Source organism: Chiloscyllium plagiosum, chromosome 1 (assembly GCF_004010195.1).
Source record: "Chiloscyllium plagiosum isolate BGI_BamShark_2017 chromosome 1, ASM401019v2, whole genome shotgun sequence".
Lineage (NCBI taxonomy): Eukaryota > Metazoa > Chordata > Chondrichthyes > Orectolobiformes > Hemiscylliidae > Chiloscyllium > Chiloscyllium plagiosum.
Window position 1 is genome coordinate 143,666,267 of NC_057710.1, and position 19,874 is coordinate 143,686,140.

General features: G+C 43.0%; 1 protein-coding gene across 1 annotated transcript in view; it reads right to left on the reverse strand.

The window, feature by feature from the left end:
- cpz (carboxypeptidase Z) overlaps window positions 1–19,874 on the reverse strand; it is a 70,429-nt gene that overhangs the window by 49,789 nt on the left and 766 nt on the right. The gene's annotated exons all lie outside the window — the stretch shown is intronic.

The window sequence follows — 19,874 nt, forward strand, 5'->3', positions numbered from 1 at the left end:
TGCCACAGTCATGACTTGACTTCCCATTTCATTTTGTGTTGTGTCATATACAAAATTTTTGATAGTACATTCATTTCACTCTTTAACGTCATTAAGATATATTATACAAAATTGTGGCCTCAACACAGATTTCTGTAGAACTGCACTAGTTACAGGTTGTCATCCTGAAGATGCCCCGGTTTTCCCACCTCCCTGTTTATATTAGTTAGCAAATTCTCTATCCATTTTAATATAGTACCCCTAACACCATGGGATCTTATCTTAATAAGTAGCCTTATATGCGATACATTATCATGCAACCCTTGGTTCCTTTCAAACTATCCTGCCTGTTGCCTCCATAAAGTGCTGTAATTGATAGGCATGATCTCCCCTTCAAGACATCATGCTGACTGTACTTAACTTGATTAAATAATTCTAAATGTGCAGTTATTTAATCCTTTATAATTGACTGTAACATTTCTGAATGACAGATGTTAAGCTAATTGGCTTGATTTTTATTTCTTTGCATGTTTGAGCAAGGGTGTTGCTTTGCCACTTTTCCAATCCTCTGGGACTTTTTCCGAATATAAAGATACTTGGAAGAATACAACCAGTGCACTTGCTATCCTTTAAAATGCTGTGATGCAACCCAAACGTTCCAGCAGTGTTATTAGCCTCCAGCCCCATTAGAATCCCTATTACTTTTACTCTCTTAATAATTATTGTGTTCATTCTTTCTTACCACTCCAAACACCAGTCTTTATAGTGTCATAGAGTCATACAGCATGGAAACAGACCTTTCCATCAATCTTATCTGTGCTGACCAGACATCCCAACCTGACATGATCCCATTTGCCAGAGTTTGAACAATATCACTCTAAACCCTTCCTATTCATATGTCCATCCAAATGTCTTTTAAATGTTGCAATTGTATCCACTTACATAAACCCCTGGGACCTGATCATGTGTTTTCCACATGTAATAAGGTGGGGAAGAGATTCTTGGGCCCCTTGAGTTATTTGTATCATCAACAGCCACAGGTGATGTGTCAGAAGCCTGAAGGTTGGCTAATGTAGTGCCATTATTTAAGAAAGGCTGTAAGGAAAAGCCAGTAAACTATAGACCAGTGAACCTTATGTCAGTGGTGGGTAAGTTGTTAGAAGGGATTTGAGGGACAGGATTTACATGTATTTGGAAAGGCAAGGACTGATTATGGATAGGGATCCTCAACATGGTTTGGTACATGGGAAATCATGTCTCAGTAATTTGTCTGGGTTTTTTGAAGAGACAAAGTAGACTGATGAATGGCAGAGCAGTAGATGTATATATGGACTTCAACAAATGACAAGGTTTTGCATGTAGGGTGAGTAACATGAGATCATATGGGATCCAGAGGGAACTAGCCAATTGGATGCAAAATTGTTTTGAATGTAGGACTGGTGGTGGTAGAAGGTTGTTTTTTGGACTGGAGGCCTGAGACTAGTGGCATGCCACAAGGATCGGTGATGGGTCCACTGCTTTTCATCATTTATGTAAATGATTCAGATGTGAATACAAGGGAGCTGCTTCATCAGTTTACAGATGACACCAAATAAGGTGATGTAGGAGATAGTAAAGAAGATTACCTCTTGTTCAGATGGGCCAATGGGCAGAAGAACGGCAAATGAAGTTTAATTCAGATAAATGCGAGGCATTATATTTTGATAAGGCAAACCAGGGCAAGACTTACACAGTTAATGGTGGAGCCCTGGGGAGTGTTGCTGAATGAAGATATCTAGGAATGCAGGTGCATTCTTGAAAGTGGAATTGCAGGTAGACAGGGTGGAGAAGAAAGTGATTGGCACACTTGCCTTCATTGGTCAGAACATTGAGTATAAGAATTGGTATGTCATGTGGTGGCTGTACAGACATTGTTGAGGCTGCTTTTTAAATACTGCATACAATTCTGGTCACCTTCCTATAAGAAGGATGTTGTTATATTTGAGAGAGTGCAGAAAAGATTTGCAAAGATGTTTCCGGGACTGGAGGGTTTGAGTTATAGGGAGGGGTTGAACAGGCTGAGATATTTCTCCTTGGAGCATCAGATACTGAAAGGTGTCCTTATAGAGTTTAATAAAATCATAAGGGGTATGGATAGGGTGAATAGCCAAAGTCTTTTTCTTAGGGTGAGGAGTCCAAAACTAGAGAGCATAGGTTTAAGTTGAGAGGGGAAAGATTTGAAAAGGATCTAAGAGGTAATTTTATCATGTAGAGGATGGTGCATGTATGGTTAGCTCTCTGATTATTCAGATTTTGAAATTATTAATGTCCTCTACATGAAGACTGATACAAATTATTCATCCAGTTCAGAAACAAAATCAGAAATTGTTGGAAAAATTCAGCAGGTCTGGCAGTGTCTGTAGAGAGAAAGCAGAGTTAATGCTTTGGATCCAGTGGCCCCTTCTTAAAAGTCTGCCATTATTCCTCAACTATGGTTTTTGCTCATCTCCTTACCCAGTCCATTTCAGCCTACTCTCAGATTACTTTTTATACCTACCTCATTGCACATTGCCATTTCCAAAGTAGCAGAATCTTTTGTTGAATTCTCATCATTTCTTCCAACTAACTGTACCAAAAAAGCTCTATGCTTTTTTTTTTCTGTTGCTACCTTTGTCAGTTGGGTTTTCCCAATCAACATGAAGATTAAAGTCAAAAATAATGTACTGACTTTTTTTGCATGCCCTCATAATCTCCTGTTTTATTTTCTGTCCTACAGAACATCTACTGTTAGGATTGGTGTAGACTATTCCCATCAGTGACTGCCTGATTCTCCATTATATCTTGCCTCCCCTCATTTGAATTCGACATCATCCAACTCAAGATAATTTCTTGCTGCCAAACGTAATCTATCTCTGATTAACAAAGACTCTTCGCTACCTTTCTCCCATGCCTGTCGCATACACGGAACATTTACTTCTCAGCTTTGATCTCCTTTGTCACCATGTCTACATGATGAAGATAAGACCACAGCCATTAAGCGCTGTTTGTGACAATAATTCATTTATTTTGCTCCAAATACTATGCGTATTTAAGATCCCATAATATTCTCTTTTTAACCACCTTTCATTTTTTTTTTGCTGATTTATTTTAAATGTTAGAAACCATGGAAATGATACAGCACAGGAAAGGGCTATTTAGTCCATCTTGTCTATGCCAACCCAAAGACCCCCAAAAGCCCTTACTAATCCCATCTTCCTGGACACAGCCCCCATAGCCCTGCAACTTATAATACTTACAGTGGAGATCCAGGAACCTTTTCAGAGAGTTTAGGGTCTCTGCCTCCACCACCAATGCAGATAGCGAATTCCCCACACTCACCACCCTCGGTTTCCTCAAGTCCTCTCTAATTCTTCTTCCACTCAACTTGAATCCATGATCCCTCGATTCTGAACTCTCCTGTCCTCTCCATCTCTATCCCTCACAATGTTGTGCACCTCAATCATGTCACCCCTTAGCCTTCTCTGTTCCAAGGGAAACAATCCCAAGCTCCCCAATTTCTCCCTGTAGCTACAATTCTCCAGCTCTGGCAACATTCTAGTAAATCTTCTCTGCACCCTCGCCAAAGCAATTATGTCCTTCCTACTACATACAGTGCTCCGGTTGTGGATCACCAGTGTCATACATGTTTGTACACACTGTCCCCTCATGTCCCACCTTGGATAACATCATCAAAAATAATTGCCTTGCAATGCTGCCAGATCTGTTTACTTTATAAGCCTATGTATCCACTGAGCTGAAAATGTGTTGCTGGAAAAGCGCAGCAGGTCAGGCAGCATCCAAGGAGCAGGAGAATCGACGTTTCGGGCATGAGCCCTTCTTCAGGAATGAAGGGCTCATGCCCGAAACGTCGATTCTCCTGCCCCTTGGATGCTGCCTGACCTGCTGCGCTTTTCCAGCAACACATTTTCAGCTCTGATCTCCAGCATCTGCAGTCCTCACTTTCTCCTATGTATCCACTGACCCCTACACCAGCGCAATGCTAATTAGTTTAAAGTTCTCTGCATAGCCCTACTCATTAAATTCTCCAGGACAATGGTCCCAGCATGGTTCAAGTCCAAAACTGGTGCCAGTGCCCAGTGAACTGAAACCCACTAACCCCCCCAAACCGCGCCCCCCACACTAAGCATTAACGATTGTGAGACAGTTGTGAATATTTGAAATCTTAACACCAGTAGGTGACAGAAGCAGAGTTTTGAATATTTTTAAGGCAGACAAGTCGGATTCTTGATAAGTGAATGGGTGAAAAGTTATCATGAGAACACAGGAATGTGGGATAATCAGATCAGCAATGACCTTTCTGAATGGTACAGAAAGCTTGCAGTGTCAAATGGCCTAAGACAGCTGCTAGTTCATATGTTTGGACTGGCTAAGCCTGTGAAATCTACTAAAGACATAACATCAAACGCACACACACACATGCGTGCGCACGCACATACACACACATGCATGTACACACACAATTAAAAAGGGGGATCTTCATTATAAGGAAAGGCATAAATGTACAGTTTAGTGTGTTTAGGATGTCCTTGAGCATAAGAATTTGAACTATCAGTAAGAGTGAAGATTGCAATTATACTTTCAGTTCTCTGTTTTGTGATTATTTTTTCCAAACAGTGTTGTCACTTTGGATTTTCTTGTCACTTCTTGAGAGACTGAAAAGAACCTCAGCCTTTTTTTAAATGCTATATCCTTTGTTTGATCTCACCTCTCTGCCAAAAACAACTCCTTGAAATATAATTCCTTGTCTGTGTATTCCTTTCTGCAGAAGTGATATTTTAAGACTTTTCAATTGCAGGCAGGATTCCATCTCCAATGTGTAACCTTTCTCTTAAAGGCATAAGTCCTAAGAGAAGATAAGGGAAAATAGGGCCTGGTGGCATCTTCGTTCATTTCATTGAATTCAGGGGAAAATGTTAATTTCAGCTCAGGTTGGGAATATTGTTTAATCCAAACATTAGTTGGTGCATAAATAATCACCTTCCAATAACATAGCAGGGTCGTAATATCTGGAAATGATTTTAATACAGGAAAAATAAGGCCCTGATGTCCATTTAAAACTATTTAATTTAAAGAGCTGACTACTGCCAGTTATAAAATAGAAGCACTGACACGATTAAAAAGTACTCCATCAATCGATAAATGTTGTGAAGATGTGGATGTACCTTTAAGAGAGTTAAAAGCTAGCAGTGACAGTACCAAGTGTTCTCAATAAGACACAATGTAAATGTGATCCAGCTACTGGGGTAGCTAGGGTAGCCTGGTTGCCTGGAAACAAGAATGATACAATCCGATGCTTTGGGGGTATAAGACAGGGGAAAATTGAACAGTTGGAAGGACAACTGCCAAATCCCAGCATCTGCAAACTGCCCAGAGAATAGCTCTCTTAAAGGTACCTTTATCGATCAGTAACCTGTGAAGCAGAATCCCTAAGAAGAAGAAATGAAGACGGGAATACAGAGAAGAACCGAAAGCTGCCTGGTTTTGAGATAAGAAGTTTTGTTTTGTAAATCTTAATCGGGAGTTTTATCTGACTAGTATAATAGAAGGGAAGGTAAAAGATAGGTTAGAGGAAAGAGTTGTAAATAGTTGTTAGTTAATTATTCACTGTTATACTTTAAGAAATAAAGTTGTTAATTTTTACTTTAAATAGTTCTTGATCTCTCGAATTTACACAGATTATTGTACAGGATAAATCTTTTTTGTGTTGTTGGGTTAAAATAAGCAGGAAGGTTTACCCTGTATCGTCCCAATAAGTAATTCCATGGGCGATCATTTTTGTGTAAGAATCTAGTCATGATGATTTGATGCGAGGTAGGTTTAATCGTCTTTGTCTACTCGTCAGTTCACATAACTATACTTTAAAGACAAACAACAAGAAATTCAATGAACTAGGAATGTGTTGAGCGGTGAATCTGAAGAGCTCCAGGCACAGCTGAGTGTGAAGCTCCTGCTCAACTACTTCCCTCATAAGAGAGTTTTCAAGTCTCGATAAGCGGCTGCCAACTTCTTACAAAGCACTTCACCTGTCCAGATTCTCAGTCACCTCCAGCTTTCTTTCCCTGCTCCCAGCCATCACCATGAATTAGGTTCAGTAAGTTCTTCTCACACACCCGATGGGGAGCATGAGGAGTCACTGCCACAACTCCAGTAAGCCCAGGGCAGGATCAACACCAATTGTACTAGACTGTCCTCCTCTGCAGGCTGCTCTACCGTCCAGAGGGGATGGTCACCTACATTCAGGCAGAGGAGATAAGATTTCCTAATGTGGGTTTTGGATTCAGAGGATTAACTCAATCTGAATATCTGTGAACCACTGACTCAAAGGATTACATTTTCACAGAGATTTCCTACTACTCTCTGTTGCTTCCTGGAACAAAACCTTCATTCCTGTCACAAACAAAAACAGAAGTGGAAAAGTTCAGCAGGTCAAAGTTAACGTTTCGGGTCTGGTGACCCTTCCTTAGTTTTGAGCTGCTGAGCTTTTCCAGCAGCTTCTGTTTTTGCTATTCATTTCCAGCATCTGCAGTTCTTTCAGTTTTTATTTAGTCTTCATCCCTCTCAAGTGGATAGGAATTCCAACATGGGTCTAGGTAATGTAGCTGAAAAATGTGTTGCTGGAAAAGCGCAGCAGGTCAGGCAGCAACCAAGGAGCAGGAGAATCGATGTTTCGGGCATGAGCCCTTCTTCAGGAAGAAGGCTTATGCCCAAAACGTCGATTCTCCTGCTTCTTGGATGCTGCCTGACCTGCTGCGCTTTTCCAGCAACACATTTTTCAGCTCTGATCTCCAGCATCTGCAGTCCTCACTTTCTTCTAGGTAATGTACTACTGGTTACTGGTTTGACTGGATATTTATAAACTGATTGTTGGACAGTTGTACTCTGACTGCTTGTTTTAGATAGACTTGACATCATTTGCTCTCTCTTGATATGTTCACTGCCCACTGTAACTAGTCAAATGCCTTGTCCAACTTCAAGTAGGTTGAGGTTAAGATGTGCTCAACTGAAGCTTCTTGATGATTAATTATTTGTACATTCTTTGCCATTTTACACTCTGTGTAATGCAGAGTTGCTTGCATTATGTCTTTCAAGCAGTTCACCACCACTCTCTCAATGGGCAACTAGGGATGGGCAAAAAATCACTGGCCTAGCCAGCAACACCCATGTCCCACGAGTGAATATCAAGAAGAAACCTTGCTAGCTGGTCCTCCAGACCCATGTGGTTTTGTCTCTGCAACAGATAATTTCTGGTTGTTGATATTTCTAATCAACCTGTTCAGAGATGTTATGACACACCTCTGCAGCAGGCAAGACTTGACCAGGACCTCCTTATTCAGAGGTAGGGACACTACCACTGCTTCAAAGTTATTTTTAATCAACCTGTTTGGCAATGGTATGAAAACACCTCGAGAAAAGTTGGGACTTGCACCTGAACTTGCTGGTTCAGAGGAAGGGATACTATTACCACACTACAGGACCCTGATATCTGCTGGCTGTTCTCTTATCAGAGTACTGTAATCTAATAAGAGAGGAGCGCTCATTCCTGAATCAATCTTAAACTTACTGAGCTGCCCACTAACACAACCAGGTTCTGTCATACTCGAGTTGGTTGGATCACTAATCTCCCTGAAGAATGTATTAGATATCTTTTCTAATGTTCTTTGTTGTACTATATTGCCATTTTTTTTAATGAAGGGACATTTGGCTTTTTCTGCTCAGTACTTGTTTCCTACTTCTCCATACTTTTTGGAAGTGACATACAATTCTAGATATATCTATTTCATAACAGCTCGGTACCATTTTATTGGCGTGCCAGGCTTTTTTGTTCTATAATGCTGGTATCTGCAATCTGCTTTATTCTTTATGTTGGTTTATCATGTGCATTAGCTTGTCACATTTGTCTTTTTGGGTGTTTGCACTTTATAACCTGAATGGATTCTGTTGCTCCCCTGTGATAAGGTTATTCTTCTCCCTCTCTCATTGGGATTCTTCCTGCTCTCTGCTTCCATTGTAATCTGAATTGCTCTCTCCAGAGTCAAATCTTCTTTACAGTGTAATAAATCTGACAAAAGCTCATCAGTAACTCCAACAAAAATTCTGTCTATTATGAATTCTGGTTTCAAACCTCCATTGTTGCTGTTTCCAATAAGCTATAGAGTTCATTAATCAAATTATTTACTGTTTCCTCTGAGTGCTGATCTCTTCAATTAAACCTTGCTCTTCAAGAAGTTTATTTGTTCTCAGATTAAAATAATTGTCAAAAGCTCATCAAATTTGATCAAAGCTGTTCTTTTCTGTCTTGACAAGCCATAATGTCATTGGCTACTCATCCCATTGAGCACAATAGTATTTACTTTTGTCAACTTGCAACATAGTGTCAAGCACGCAAGCAAGTCTAGATCCTCACAATCATTACTTTATACAAAAGAGAGTCCTCATTAGAGATGCAAGACAGTTCAAGCTCTATTTATCTGGACTCAGATGCTAAGCCTCATGGCTCCTACAGTAAAGAGATACTTATGTAATGGTAATGGGAAATGTGATTACTGCTTCAGAATTTTTAGAAACAGCGCATATCCCTATACAAAAAATGGAGAGGTCCATCTCGAACAAGAGTGTAATGATATCCCAGGCATTTGCACTGATTGCCAACTCCTTTGAAGAAAGGCCAACCTCATAGAAGGTCAAACACAGCAGGACACTGAATATGAACTGGCCCACACTAACAGCCTGCACAGTCTGACTGCCAATTTACACAGGATCAAACAAAGCCTTGCTTTGGTAGTTGAATGACACAGTGATGCATACCAAAGTGTTCTCAAATAGCAGTGAGTTGAAGGTGAGCCAGGCGAAGGAGAGTGGGGAAAGGGTTATGGAAATGCCACGTCCACTCCACTCAGACAATGGGCCACGTGCTGCCTCTTTCCCTGATAGTTGAGTACTTCCCTGTGTAGTTACAGCTGGGTTAGTGTTTATTGTGCTCTCACATGCTTGAAACCCAGAGGATATCTGCCTTGCATATTCCATCTGTTGGAGCAGGGGAAAAACAGCCTTGATCCAGATCTGCTGAAGTGACAGTCATAGCATTACATGAAGCATGATAAGACAGGTAGAGGAAAACTATAGTTGCACAAGGGATTTACTAGGATGCGTGAAGCTAAGGAAATGTTGGTTAACTGGTGAAATAGTTAATGAAGAATGTTAGTCTTCCTCTCTTCACTGTAATATCCCCAATAGATAAAAAGCTGAATTAGAATAGTCCGCCCACACTGTGCTTTTCATTCTCCACCTCCTCTTCCTCCTTCTCATCGGAAGGTGATCATTGCTCTGTAGCTTCCTTTTCCTACCCCTCCTGTATTCACTACAATACCATGTTGTGCAGAGTGAAGTAGACTCTTACCACTTTGACAAGTGCATATGGAAGAACAGTCCCAGAACCAGCCTGGCCTCTGAATCCTATTTCAAGCAACACAATCTTTAAGACCATTGTGTTGATGTGGTTCCTGTTATATCGCTCTTTGCCATCACTGGGAGATCTCCCGACAGGAAGATCCTGTGAGTAGGCCATGTCTCCAAGGTACCTCCCAGTCCATTTGCTGCAGGTTCAAACATCTGTGTATATGTGACTGGTGCAGAACTTGGGAATTGAGCAGCTACTGGGAGATGCTGCACATAAATGCCAAATAAAGAGACAGTATCACAAAAGGCCATCCTCTAGGAATTACATTGAGATCCTTGTTACCTGATCAATTACCTTCCACTGTGCTCAGAATGGACAATTCTGCCTGAGATACAGAATAGGGTTTGAGTTACTATGGACCTATCTGGCTACAGATACCAAATAAAGTGACAGTGTCACAAAAGGCCATCCTCCAGGAATTACATTGAGATCCTTGTTACCTGATCAATTACCTTCCACTGTGCTCAGAATGGGCAATTCTACCTTAGATACAGAATAGGGTTTGAGTTACTACGGACCTACCTGGCTACAGATATTCTGTATACAATGTTTGCAGAGTGTCACAAACCCTCCTGGATGACAAGGGATTAGCTGATGCTGCCTTGTTATCCCTATGTGTGTGGTTGATGATTCTCTGAACAGTTGAGGACTCCAGCCAATTCAAGATCTCTCTGCGTCAGTCTGGTCAAAGTGAACGCAGTGTACAGCCTTGACAAGCATGACAAATATGAGCTGGGAGACAGACTCTGGATTATGAGATCTGGGAGATGCCAGGAAAGATTGAAGGTGAAGAAATCCATGCTTGACATCAGGTTAGCACTGATGCTCTTGAGAAGAGGTTATAAGCGCATGGCAGCAATAAATTTCTATGAAGCACACTTTCTCCAGCCCACTGTGCAAATTGATCCTCTATTTGAAAGGGTACCACCTCCTTTGAACTATAGCTCTGTGGCATTATCCTTTGTCTGCAGAGCAATATGCGGTGGTGGGGACAGAAGCTGCTACTGGTGCTCCAGCAACTGCTGGTCCTTTTGTCCCCAAGAGGGCAATGTAATGGCGGCACAAGCCACTTTCATTCTGCTGCACAGGCTGACAGTGAGAGAAATTAACAGCAAGAAAAGTAAGGTCCAAGGTAAAGTTAAGCAACTTCCAAAGATTTTTGTCCCAGTTCTGTAAATTAGGAAAATTACTGGCAGCTCAATTCTTTCCTGCTCAGCACGGCTCTTGCTGTTCAATTTCTCTGTTGCTGTCAGTTACCTGATCAATTACCTTCCACTGTGCTTACACTAAAGGGGTGCCTCAGTATGGGCAATTGTACCTTAGATACAGAATACGGTTTGAGTTACCACGTGATTGCTGTTCAATGTCATGGTGCATCTCAGCTATTACCATGAAGGGAATTTTCCACTGTTCTGAGCTTGCTCGTGTTGGGCAGAATCTTCTGATTCCATCGTGTTGGCAGTAAAGATTGAATTGGGTGAAAATTCAGGTCTGGGTTCATGGTTTGACGTGATCATGCCTCTGGATGCTCTTCCTGGTGGTAGGCTCTCATCAGCACAGGCTGCCTGGGGCAAGTTAGAATAATTAATTCCCTAATTGTAAGCATGTTGCAGGTTCTGCTGTGATCGTTCACACAGGGCCAGGGCTGGCAGGTAGCTGTGGGCTACTGGGCAAACGATATTCACAAGGTTTGCTGCTCTTACCCACACAACTCCCCACACTGGAGTAAGATTGGTCAGTGCGAGGCCATAGATCTCTCTTTGGGGGATCTTTCTGCTTCACAGCTTGGCCTGGCAGTGCAGCCACTCTAATATCCACCAATGGTTCATGCATCTTCAATGGGCATATCAAGATGGTAGTGCCCTCATGATTGCCATCCAGCAGAGGTTGTGCCTTGCTCTCTGGTGAAGCTGTCACCCTTCCAAAGCTGCAGAGTCTCTGGTTGAACTTGTGTGGTTATTGGAATGAGATCAGCCAGGCAGACCTCATTCGATATCCATTCCCTGATTGGAGCTTTTAATCTGGGAGTCCTGGCTGACAGATATAAACAGGAGTGTCAGGGATTCTGGTCATTCTAGGAACTGGCTCTGACCCAGTGGGGTCAGTGTCATATACAATGCATGTGTAAATAAAGGGTGATTTGGTAATGGGATATCGGTCTTTGTAGAATTATTTCAGTGGTGACAAGAGAGAAACACACCCCTGAAGCAATTCGCTTGCAACAGTCGTCTTTGAGTTGGGTTAAGCATTTCAGGCGTCATGCCCTTATTTGGGAAGCTTGACTCATTCAATCCTGCCATTGAAGACTGGGCCCAGTATGCAGAAAGAATGCTTTACTTTGTCCAGGCAAATTTTATTGTGGTAGACAAAAAAAACCAACAAGTCAGTTCTTCTGACAGCTTTGTTGGTTATTAGGAGCTTAATTTTCCCTGAGGCACCTTTCAAGAGTTGATGGATTTGGTTAACAAATGTTCAAATCCCAACTTCCTCTAATTCTGAGATGCTATTGGTTTTACTTAGCATTTCAAGAACCAGGGGAATCCATATTGGGACATTTTATTAGGTTAAGACATCAGGCAGAGGCATGTGATTTTAGTTAACACTAAGTGAGGTGCTGAGAGACCATTCAGTTCGTGGGATTAATGACATAACCATGCAAAAATGCAAAATAGCTGAAGCCCAACTGGACTTCAAACAAGCACTACAACTAACTTTATCATTGGAAAATGTGAAAAGTGGAGCATATTTTTTGCAGGGTATTCCGATGGAAGTGGATACCATCACCAGGCCTACTGAGCTTGGGGAAAAGCAGTTGCATAGCCTCACTCAGGACATATGCTGAACAGAGGGACTCGAGGCCAGCCCACAGCAAAACCCCAAAACAAAGCCAAAAATTTAGCGTGCTCTTCAGGCTCCTGGCTGGCAAGCCACTGTAGTTGCTGCTGGTATGAGGACTCGAGATAGCAGTAGAGTCCCACTAGGCCTGAACTGAGTGAGATAACTCATAGGCAGGTATCCAGGAAAGCACACACCCTGGAAAATCCACTTACAACTGGTTTGGAACAGTTGATTGGCTCATCAACGTCCAAATCAGAGCCGATCCAAATAAGCATCTAGATCAATGGTTACTCACGTCTAATGAAGGTCAATATTGGCTCAGCTATATCACTGATTGAGGAACCAGTCTTTATCAAACTCCACTTTTGACTCCAACCCTTAGGTTTGCATAAGACCTCGGCCAGACTGAGAACCTATACCGGGGAACCCCTATAGATAAAGGGTATAACTTTGGTTCTGATCTCTTATGAATTCACTTACCATCAATTACAAGGATGGTAAGTGGTTCAGGCACAAGCTTGTTGGAGTCAAATCGGTTGAGAGAGATTCAACTTGATTTGCTCCACATTTTTTGATTAGAATATGGCTGCCTGAGTGAAGTCATAAATTAAATAGAGTCATAGAGATGTACAGCATGGAAACAGACCCTTCGGTCCAACCCATCCATGTCGACTAGATATCCCAACCCAATCTAGTCCCACCTGCCAGCACCCGGCCCATATCCCTCCAAATGCTTCCTTTTCATATACCCATCCGAACGCCTTTTAAATGTTGCAATTTACCAGCCTCCACCACTTCCTCTGGCAGCTCATTCCATACATGCAACACTCTCTGTGTGAAAAGGTTGCCCCTTAGGTCTCGTTTTTATCTTTCCCCTCTCACCCTAAACCTATGTCCTCTAGTTCTGGACTCCTTGACCCCAGGGAAAAGACTCCATCTATTTATCCTATCCATGCCCCTCATAATTTTGTAAACATCTACAAGGTAAGCCCTCAGCCTCCAACACACTGGGGAAAACAGCCCCACCCTGTTCAGCCTCTCCCTATATCTCAAATCCTCCAACCCTGGCAACATCCTTGTAAGTCTTTTCTGAACCCTTTCAAGTTTCACAACATCTTTCCGATAGGAAGGAGACCAGAACTGCATGCAATATTCTAAAAGTGGCCTAACCAATGTCCTGTACAGCCGCAACATGACCTCCCAACTTCTGTACTCAATACTCTGACTAATAAACGAAAGCATACCAAATGCCTTCTTCACAATCCTATCTACCTGCGACTCCACTTTCAAGGAGCTATGAACCTGCACTCCAAGGTCTTTTTGTTCAGCAACTCTCCCTAGGACCTTGCCATTAAGTTTATAAGTCCTGCTAAGATTTGCTTTCCCAAAATGCAGCACCTCGCATTCATCTGAATTAAACTCCATCTGCCACTTCTCAGCCCATTGGCCCATCTGGTCAAGATCATGTTGTAATCTGAGGTAACCTTCTTCGCTGTCCACTATACCTCCAATTTTGGTGTCATCTGCAAACTTACTAACTGTACCTCTTATGCTCGCATCCAAATCATTTATGTAAATGACAAAAAGTAGAGGGCCCTACACCAATCCTTGTGGCACTCCACTGGTCACAGGTCTCCAGTCTGAAAAACAACCCTCCACCACCACCCTCTGTTTTCTACCTTTGAGCCAGTTCTGTATCCAAATGGCTAGTTCTCCCTGTGTTCCATGAGATCTAACCTTGCTAATCAGTCTCCCATGGGGAACCTTGTCAAATGCCTTACTGAAGTCCATAGAGATCACATCTACTTCTCTGCTCTCATCAATCTTCTTTGTTACTTCTTCAAAAAACTCAATCAAGTTTGTGAGACATGATTTCCCACGCACAAAGCCAAGTTGACTATCCCTAATCAGTCCTTGCCTTTCCAATACATCCTGTCCCTCAGGATTCCCTCCAACAACTTGCCAACCACCGACGTCAGGCTCACTGAGCTATAGTTCCCTGGCTTGTCCTTACCACCTTTCTTAAATAGTGGTACCACGTTAGCCAACTTCCAGTCTTCCGGCACCTTATCTGTGACTATCGATTATACAAATATCTCAGCAAGAGGCCCAGCAATCACTTCTCTAGCTTTCCACAGAGTTCTAGGGTACACCTGATCAGAGCTGTGGAGCGGCATGGTGGCTCAGTGGTCAGCACTGCAGCCTCACAGCGCTAGGGACCCGGGTTCAATTCTTACCTCGGGCAACTGTCTGTGTTGAGTTTGCACATTCTCCCTGTGTCTGCGTGCGTTTCCTCCCACAGTCTAGAGATGTGCAGGTTAGGTAGTTTGGCCATGCTAAATTGCCCATTGTGTTAGGTGCATTAGTCAGAGGGAAATGGGTTTGGGTGGGTTACTGTTCAGAGGGTCGGTGTGGACTTGTTGGGCTGAAGAGCCTGTTTCCACACTGTAGGGAACCTAATCTAATCAACCTGATCAGGTCCTGGGGGGTTTATCCACCTTTATGCGTTTCAAGACATCCAGCACTTCCTCCTCTGCAATATGGACGTTTTGTAATGTGTCACCATCTATTTCCCTGCATTCTATATCTTTCATATCCTTTTCCACAGTAAATACTGACGCAAAATACTCGTTTAGCATCTCCCCCATTTTCTGTGGCTCAGCTTGAGGGACTGTCCAAGGAGCCACCTCACAGGTTGACTAAGAAGCAATTCCAGGTTTCTGCAAGGCTTGCCCATTACCATTTGCCTTATATACAGAAGTCAAGTCTGGAATGCAAAGGAATCATCAGACCAGTCATACTGATTGTGAAGGCTTATGGGCTGGTTCACTTTTGTGGGGATTTCAAGCAGATGGTAAAACCTGCTTTTCACAGCTAAATAAATACAGCTGAAAATTCCTCTTGGAGAGGATTTATACACAAAGTTGATAGGAGGGCTGTCGTTCACAAAGCTGGACTGAGCCATGTGTATTTGCAATTGCGGTTAGATAAGGATTTCCAGAGATACGCTACATACTAGACTGTCATTTGGGGAATCATCAGACTGTGCCATTTTCCACTGTCTGATGGAGAACATTTTACAAGGTTGAGCCTAGGTCATCATTTATCTGGATGACAGGAAGACCAATAAGGAGTATTTAAAGAACTTGGACATAGTGCTTAAATGTTTCTCCCAGGTGGGTGTCCATCTTAGGAGAGAAAAATATGTATTCCAGGTACCCCAAGTGACCTATTTGGGCTACAGAGTTGGCAAGACCGTGTTACACCTGTAGGAAGATAAAGTGAAGGCAATCAAAGTTGCCCCGGCTTCCAGTCTGTACCGAAGCTTAGGTCTTTCCTTGGGGATGGTTAATTATTATGGAAAATTCACACATAAACTGGCCTCTGTCCTGCTATTGGTCAAGGGTCAGCCTTGAAAATGGTCTCGTAACCACGATGTAGCCTTTAGAGAGGTGAAGAAACAGCTATTGTCATCTAAGATGTCGACCCACAATGATCTGAAGTGAGATCTGGTGCTGACATGCAATGTCTCCCTGTTGTATCGGGGTAGTGTTGGTTCACCGGTCCCAATGGACAGCAATGCCCGATAGCGTATACTTCCGCATTTTGACTGTTGCCGAATGCCAATAGGCCCCAATAGACAAGGAAGTTTTGGCGGTCGTCGTTCTACCTGTTGGCACACCAGCGAGTTCACACAGAGAAGAGAACATTCCACTGTTCTGTGTGTGGAAACGGATTCACTCCCTCATCTAAACTACTTGCACACCAGTGAGTTCACACAGAGGAGAAGCCATTCACCTGTTCCAAGTGTGGGAAGGGATTTACTGAGACACCAGCCAGTTCACCGAAAACCATGGTTGAAGGGTTTTGCTCTTACTCACATCAAGGAATGAACTGGGGTCTTTGGGCTGTTTGTACTGATGTTATTAATCCCTGCTCAAAGTTTTCCCTTCTCTTGGAAAATAAGACCGGATGGGTGACAGAGTTGTCAGTGAGGGAATACTTTGGGGCCCATGATCATAATTCTATTAGTTTTAGAATAGTTGTCGAAAAGGATACCTCATCTAAAAGTTAAAGTTGTATTGGGGTAAGGCCAATTTTGACACCATCATGGGACGGCATAGTGCCTCAGTGGTTAGCACTGCTGCCTCACAGCAACATGGATCCATGTTCGATTCTCACCTGTGTGCAGTTTGCAAATTCTCCTCGTGTCTGCGTGGATTTCCTCCCGATGCTCTGGTTTCCTCCCACAATCACAATGATGTGCAGGTTAGGTGAATTTGCCATGCTACATTGCCAATAGAGTTCAGGGATGTATGGGTTAGGTGCATTACACAGGGGTGAATGTAGGGTCAGAGGGGAATGAGTTTGGGTGGGTTACTCTTTGGAGGGTCAGTGTGGACTTGTTGGGCCGAAGGGCCTGCTTCTACATTGTAGGGATTCTATGAATACCTTTACAGATGGAAATTTGTGAAAGTAACGGACCACAAAGCCCTGCTTGGGCTACTTAAATGGGACATATATAGCTTCAGGTTGAATTAGCAGTGGCCTTTTATTCTAAGCGTGTACAATTACAAGTTGGAATATCATCCAGGAGGCCAAGTGGCAAATACAGATGCCTTGAAGTGTGTTCCACTGGTGGATGCTACCACTAGAGGAGTCTGTTCTGGTTTGAAACTTTCTGGACACTGTTCCAGTCACCGCTGACAATATCAGACTATAGACAAATTAAGATCCCGGCCTGCCAAAACTAAAACAGCCCGTGGTGATGGGGGGAGCAAAAGAGCCATCACGAGCAGAATTAAAACATAGGGGACAGCATTTTATTATGGGGTATAAGTGCAATTTTCCTGAGCACAGATGACTTGCCAGGTACTGTCTGAACTCCATCAGGGTCATCCAGGGGTTGCCACATTTGAAGATGTTGGCAAGAGGTTATGTCTTGTGGCCTGGATTGGATATTGACATAGCCACATTGGTGGGGCAGTGCCCAGAGTGCCAATAAGGAGAAGAAGTACGGCCAGCAGCTCCTCCACATTTCTGGGAATGGCCGGGAAAATCCTGGACTTGATTACCTGTCAAGTATGTAGGTCCTTTCATGGGCTCTTTGTTTTTAGCCATTGTGGATGCCCACTCAAAGTGGCTGGATGTGCAGAGAGTTCATTTAGCAAACACAAGGACAAAGATTGAAAAGCTCTCAGAGGTGTTGGTCACAGATAACGGTCCATCATTTACCAGCAGGGAATTCAAGTATTTTGGAAAATCGAATGGCATTTGACATGTAAAAGCAGCTCCATGCCATCCATCGTCCAATGATATGGCAGAAAGAGCAGTCCAAACTTTGAAGGCAGGCTTAAAGAAACAGCCTATAGCTCAATACCAGACGTCCCAGTTCCTGTTTGACCATGGGACCACACCTCATTCCACTACAAGGACAGTTCCTGTTGAGTTGCTGATGGATAGCAGACTGCACACCAAGTTAAACCCAAGCTTCCCAGACCTGGGAGGGAGGGTGAAACGACAACAGGAACCCCAATGCCTGACACAAGACTCCCCCTGTGCAAGAGAGTCTACTTCTGGGGATGACATCTGTGTCCAAACCACTGGAATGGTCTTGCATGGGTGAAAGGTATGGTTGACGCAAGGTCAGACGCTATGATGTACAAAATTCGGGTAGGAGAGATAGTCCTGAACAAGTACGTAAACCACATGAAAGTTGTAACCTTGTCAATGGGGCAAGAGCAAAACATACCTGGCCCCTCAAAACACCTGGCAAGGCTTTCAGAACCCATGGCTTCTCCCCTTGTTCTCAGCGTCAAAGAAACTTCTGATGACGAGATGGATGCAGTAGATGTCACAGCCTCGATGCTGTTACTGCCCGAAGAAAAAGATGAATTCCTTCCAAGACGCTCCAGGCACAAGAGGCGAACTCTGGTCCAGTACCCACTGCCTTCCAGCATCTGAGACAGAGTTGGAGGAACTGGACCTGGTGCAAAAACACCCCTGGAAAAGTTACAGGAAAATGAATGGGCCTACGTCTCAGGACTTAAAAGGGGAGGAATGTAATGATTGGGATGAGGTCAGCCAAGTGGGCCTCATAGAATATGAGTGCCCTGATTGGGGTGTTAACCTGGTTCAATCAGAGAGCCCTGGCTGACACATATTAACAGGAGGGTCAGGAATTCTGTTCACTCTGAGAGCTGGCTCTGTGCTAACTGGAGACAGTTAGTACAAAGCCAGCCATTCCTGATGAAGGGCTCTGGCCTGAAACATCGATTTTCCTGCTCCTCGGATTCTGCCTGACCCTGTGCTAACTGGAGACAGTTAGTACAAAGCCAGCCATTCCTGATGAAGGCCTGAAACATCGATTTTCCTGCTCCTCGGATGCTGCCTGACCTGCTATGCTTTTCCAGCAACACTCTCTCAACTCTGTACTAACTGGGTCGGTATCATACACTATGCAATTGTAATGAAGGGTGACTTGATGATAGGATACTGGCCTCTGTGGAGTTATTTCAGTCAGTACCATCAGAACCCACCCAGTCAGTGTGGGGTTATAAACCAGAATGATACCAATCCTCACACAATTTGACAGGGCAAAATTCCATCTATTGAATGCGGAGGCTGAGGACAGTGGATTTATGATATTTTGAACTCAATCCCACTTCACAGTTAAAATTCAGGCGTCTCTTTCCCATAGCTGCTGCCAGACCTGCAGGGTATTTTCAGCCTTTACCTTTTGTTTCCGATCAATTCAATTCAATGTTGATTTTTCCTTTATTCGGTGCGATATTTTAATGTGTTTTGTGTTCAATCCTGACATTTCAACCGTTTACCATAAAGGCACTAGGTGGCAGCAGAGACTTCTGTTCAAGCCTGACACAGAGGGGCAAGCTAACAAAAGGCTGAGTTGTTGAAATTTTTTGACTTGTCTTCAGGGACCAAAGCAGAACCGAAATCTTTTGGTTTGGAGCCAAAAATGTCATTTGCAGATTTCGCTTTGTTCTTCATGCTTTCGAAAAAAAAAACTTTTTCTGTCTTTACCCGGAGCAGGAAACTAGCAGTTTTGTTGAAAAACAAAACAGGATAACCATGAGGGATCCGACACACGAATATACTTGTACCCGAAATGGCAATGTACTTTTAGTTTATACAAAAGGAATTCAGAAGTAACAAATAAAAAAAACTGAAAACTGCGGATGCTGTAAATTAGAAACAAAAACAGAAATGGTTTCTATTCTTACTTCAGAATTAATAAAAGCGATCTTTGCTGTCTATAATGGCTGACTCTATTTAAATATTCCAAAGTAATGTCGAAGCAAAACTTTGGAAATGATAGAATGCAGTGAATTTAGTCCTTCCCACTGGAATTGAAACCACTTCTGGTTTCAGGAGCGTATCTGAACCAGTCCTGGCTTCAATGCTGACAGACAGACAGGGGTCTCTGAGAGACTGCGACCAATTTCTTCAGCAGCCTGTGAGCATCTGCTGAAAGCAGTCACGACAGTGATGCGTGTGTGTGTGTGTCTCTCTCTCTCTCGGTCAGACACAGCACAGATGC